Source organism: Aplysia californica, unplaced genomic scaffold, assembly GCF_000002075.1.
Source record: "Aplysia californica isolate F4 #8 unplaced genomic scaffold, AplCal3.0 scaffold00015, whole genome shotgun sequence".
Classification (NCBI taxonomy): Eukaryota; Metazoa; Mollusca; class Gastropoda; order Aplysiida; family Aplysiidae; genus Aplysia; species Aplysia californica.
The window spans coordinates 1,497,506-1,503,255 of NW_004797285.1; positions in this window are offsets into that span (position 1 = coordinate 1,497,506).

Sequence of the window (5,750 nt, forward strand, 5' to 3'; positions counted from 1 at the left end):
TGATATCATGCATGTATCTCAGAAACAATGGAAGTTGTAAATAAACCTTTGACTTGTGCTAAAAGAATGTCCTCTTGGAGTCTATTCTGATAGCGACTGGCGTCAACTAAAGCCCATTGGTTTTCTTACATTGCCACTGTTTCGTACATCATCAGAAGTTGGGATGGATGGGACAGGTGAGGGATGAATGGGACAAAACAAAAGGATACATGGGACAAGTAAATAAAGTTGTCTATACTCTATCAATAAACGGACAAGACATGAAGATTATACACGTGATCTTTAATTAGAACCACATGGAATCCACAATTGAGTTGAAAATCTTTAAAAAGTGAGGGAAATCAACAATGAACAACAAATTCTGAAATTATCCTGACAAGCGTTATCAATTAACCGGAATTTGTCTTTGATATGTGATTTGTGTCAATGATTGAACTGTAAACTTGACAGGAAATGACATGATCATCCCTTTTGTTCTGGAGGTAGTTCCCAAAAGTGAGGGATTCGGCAAGATGGTACCGTTATATCTGAATGGCTACAGCTGCAATATTCTTCACCAAGCCTTGCTTTCTTTCTGTCTTCCGATAATATGGTAGTTTTGAGGAATGATCTGGAGAAACAAATAGTCAATTTCAGTGACATAGTATATCAAAGTCTTAAATCTGAGTAAGAACAAGGATAATAACTACTGTCACCACACTGTGTCCCAAGCATCCCAACAACAAGGGGGGGGGGGGTTGTTGTTTTTTTTGTCCCATCTATCCCAACCTCAACTTGGTGAAATTCAACATGTGATTGCAAGTTCTACGATTCGCAAAAGATAGAAACGAAAACAGTACGTGCATGTTGAAATAATGACAACAAAGGAAAATAATGTCTTTGGTATTCTCTGTTTCTGCATGTAACAACACGAAGGGATTGTCTCTCAGCAAATCCAATAAAATCAGCATAAAAAATTTGGATATCCAGAAAGGAAATCGAAAGCCGAGGGCGGGAACAAATCCGAGGGCTGTAGTTCGTTCATAGAAGTATAGCACATCGGAGAACCGCACGGTTTATGAGTTACTGCAGGTGCCCCATGTATCCAACGTCCCCTAGTTGGTCTTGAAATTATCAACGAAACTCACCGCCCAGCAAACACGCATGCAGGTTGTAATCAACAAAGGAAGAACGGGCGGACAACCAGATTACATGTATATTTTATATATCTAGCTCTCCTCACTGACAAAACTGAGGGCAAACGATCCGAGGCAGAGGTAGACCCACTAAAGCAACCTGCTTGGAGAGCCTAAAACAGATGGGTGACAGTGAAAGATCAGGATAATGTAAGCCTAGCTTAGCCTTTTTTTAAAGCTCCCGAACAAAGTCAAAGATAGAGAACCATATGCACGATAATATATATATATATATATATATATATATATATATTATATATATATATATATATGTATGTGTGTGTGTGTGTGTGTGTGTGTGTGTGTGTGTGTGTGTGTGTGTGTGTGTGTGTATTTTAAAAAAATATATAATAAAATATATATAAAAGTATATATTATCTTATATATGTATATATGTATACATGTATATATCTGGCACTTGATGGCTTTTTAGTTCATTAATACTTTGTTACATACGACCTTATGCTGTTGCGAGCGCCGTAAAACACTTATTTTACCCCCAAAAAAAGAACCTTCCAGGGCTATTCCATGAACAAAATTACATGTTAGGCTAAGCCTTGTACGTTATTATAAAACATTTACGAAATCCCGGAGAAATTTAGCGGGGAAAATGCCTAACCTCCCGTGGCTATTTGGACTCAAAACTCCTATGCGCGGTATTGTGTTGTCCTGATTTTATTTGATCTAGATCTAGATTAGATTCTAGATTCTAGATTCTCTAGATCTAGATCTAGATCTAGATATGTAAAGTATGCTGTTAGAAAATATAAGCTTTTCCTTTAGACCACTGCCACTGTTACTTTGAATGACTGACTTTTTTGTTCCTTTTGGAAGCGTTTTAACTTTTTTCTGATTGTGATCTTCTTAATTTCTGAATGGACTTCCAATTGATCAATGATTTTTGTCTTTCTCGTCAAATGAAGCGGGTTTAGTCTAGACCTATTGATAGAGTGACAATCCTTTGTTGTTCTGAAACTTTTTTTCCCTGTTTTGAGCTAAGATTGCCGTTTCTCAGTTTGCCTTTGTTTTATAGTATTTCAGATTTTGCAACTGTTGTTCACTTTTGACTAGAGCTGGAGTCTGATTGATTAATCGAAGGCTTGCAAGCAGCGGACGGCTTAGGCAAGAGGCTTGCGAGCAGGCTTGTGATTTGATTTGCCTCCCGCTCGCTACCGGGGGGAACTTCCGGTGAGTTGTGACTCGCATACAGTCTTGCTGTACTGTGTCGTGACGTCGCGAACTCTTGGCTGTGGGCTCAGTACATATATTATTACAGAAGATTCTGGTTATTTGCGTTGAGGGGCTTGCCCCAAAAGAGCAAGATTGTTTTTTTTCCTCAGTCGGGTTGTTTGTAAAAAAGAAAAAGCTGTATTCAATGCACTTAAAAATTAATAACGGATCGGCTATTCTTACGCTGCCAAGGCCTTTTTTAAAAATGTGCTCAGGCCAAGCGCTTCATCGTCACCCGCAAAAGACTTTAGTTCAATTCCTGTATGGGGAGAAATTTTTTCTGAGAACCTCTGCTGGGGCATTGTTCCCTCTCAGCCTAGGTTGGCCCTGACATTGGGTTGAAGTAGGCCTAACCCTTCTCAAATGTTCTGTATTATGTCATTGGGAGTGTAAAATATCTACAAAATAGGCTACATACACACGATACAAAAGCCAATCACAACGACCCGTGGAGTTTTCCTTTTTAAGGTAATCTTAGTCTACTTTTTACTACTAGAAATCTAGCAATGTTAACATTGCTAGGTTTCTGTTACTACAATACCCTTCTTCCTCTCACTTCATTCACTCACTCAGCTGATCAACGGCGGGAAGTTAAAAATAGCTTCAAGCTCTCTATATTTTGCACCAAAGCAAGCACAGCCTCTCCCTTCCTCCACGGTTCAGAGTTCACACTGCGACGGTCTTGCTGCGAGCGAGATTTTAGACTTGATAGCCGTCCGCTGCTTGCAAGCCTTCGACTTCGACTAATCAAGCAAACTCCAGCTCTTGCGCGCAGTGACACTCAACTGTGAGTGGGGTCTCTCTCTTTTTGTAACGTAAGTGGCTCCGCGGATTGCAAGCAGGGTAGGGAGGATGAGGGGGTCTGACACCATTGGCTTCGCGGAGGATTGCTAGTTGGTGTTGACTTGAAGCTTAGGCTAGATTCAACTTATCATGCTGGTGATTTGACTTGATAATTTGACTTAGTGATTTGAGGCTTGTGACTTGAACTAGGGGCTTGCTAGCACAAGCGGGTTTGCTACCAGAGTACAGCTCTACTTTTGACGTCACTGATACTTTTCTTAATTTGTGTTGAAAATTTTGGCCAGATCGTAGAAACCGAGGAAGGCCAAAGTCAAATTGCCTGTCCGTTTCACATCCGGTACACCCATTGATTGCGCACTCGCATTGGAGTTTTGAGTCCAAATAGCCGCTTGAGCCCCTTGGCCAGCTCTATTCCCCCGAACGCTCGGGAAAATAAGCTTGAACTCTATATTTCTCCAAACGGTTTCCGTTCTCGAGATTATTTGGTTATTTGCGAATGGAGTGGCCCGTGTGTGTGTTTGTTTTTTGTGTGTGTGTAAGGTGTGGTTTAGGGTGTGGGGGCGTTAAGGGATTTTTTTGTGATTTAGTTTTTGCTTTAGGGGTGACTAAATGCAAAATAGGTTACTGCCAAAGTTGAGTAGTCTTGTTTTCCCGCAGTACCTTTTGAAGATACAGTAGTCTCCGCCTAAGATCCCACCGCTTACGATCCCGGTTCGCTTAACTCTTATCCTGCGTCTGTGCCCAGATGCGTATCTTATCAGCAACCGATTACGTCGGACGTGCCGGGCAGGCTGCCGGGGTCACTCAGTGTGTACTGTTGGTGTACAGCGCGCGCCGGGAAACGTGTGTTTTCGCCATGAATATCGCGGGAGTGTGTTTACCGATGATGAAAATAACGCTCTATCCTTCATAGCTTTCTATTTATAAAGTGTTACAAACACATGAATAACCCCCTCTCATAAGCTGATAAGACATTACGAGTAGTTACGCCCATTCGAATAACCTTTCTGGACGCTCTTGTTGTTATGAATGACCTGAAGTTCAAAAGGGGATAATTTAGGTCAATTTCCGAATGTTTTACACTCAAATTGTTCTTTGTACCTGCACACGGGTATTCAAAACTATCAAACAAGCTTATTTTTTATCAGGTTGTATCATTTCATACAAAATCAAGCTCATTTGAAATATTTTATGAAAGTCTTGTTTCCTGACTATCCTTTCGAGCTCCTCATGTTTAAGTGGGTCAATTTCTTCTATAATTTCATTGGACGAACATCTAGAACTACCAGCTTGGCATGTTTTGAATGAGACGTATGCCTCGATTACGAACCAACGCAGGCGGTTCTAGGAGAAGGCCACAAACGCACACAAACTCAAGCAGACTGACGCACACACACTTGACCTGCGTGAATGGGGATCCGAGTCGGGACCCGAATGACACGTAAGAGGATGCGCGTGCGCTGAGCCAGGGGCTACACTGATTCGGGACCAGAACGCAGGCGAGGTGCCGAAATAGGCTTATCGGGCTACATAAACCCGGCTCCCCGCTGGATGAGGGTTAAGATCCCGCTGTTTTAAGAAAACAGAATTTTTACTATACAAAAGTCACCCCTAAGATCCCGCTCTGATTCACTCTGAAGGTCTACATTCGGCTAAGATCCCGCATTTCAGATCATAATTTGCGGAACAAAAACCCGGGCGGGACAGCCGATCAACCAAGAGTGAAAAGTTGAGATCAACAAACTGTCCGTCGCGTCAAAGATCAGCCACTATCATGAATGTGATCACATATATATGCGTTGTAAAACTCGATGAAGCGATACATTGTTTGTCCCAGACGGGATCACACCGGGGTGTGAACTGACCGACACGTTTGTTTTCCCCACGCATCGCACTCACACCTGAGCTCTCCCCCTAAACTTACATCACTCGCTGGGTGGGTAGGGCCTATATGCTCCCTCCAGGTGGAATCACATTGAACTGTGAACAAACTCTTCCCTGACCATTACAGCAGTTGTCTCTATTCCCGAAATTGCGAGACAGACTGACTTTTAATTGGTGTGTTTACAACGTAATGGTGTGTAACGACAAAGGCGGTTTGGGGGGGGGGGGGGGGACACCGTCAGAGATGGAAAGCTATAGATTATCGACAGGTAAAGGGGAGGGGCATCTGAAGCGTAGATCTTGAGACTCATGATAGGATAATAAGTGAAAAAGGCTCGCCTCATGCCCCTATGCACTGCGATAGGTCATCAAAGTTAACCACTCTTCGCTCGCCATATGCCATAAACCCACCAAGGGGGCACGCCAGTTCATCTTAGAGTGGAGGGAGACCATTTTATCGATTGTGAGCCTTAACATGGGTCTCCATAGATTCTTCCCTGGGTTCATCGGTTAAGATCCCGGTTCGCCTAAGATCCCGCATTTCCTTGCTCCCGAGCACCGGGATCTTAGGCGGAGACTACTGTATAACATATATGTAACAAAGTACTGTTCCAACCAACATATACACACACATTCTCTCTCTCTCTCTCTCTCTCT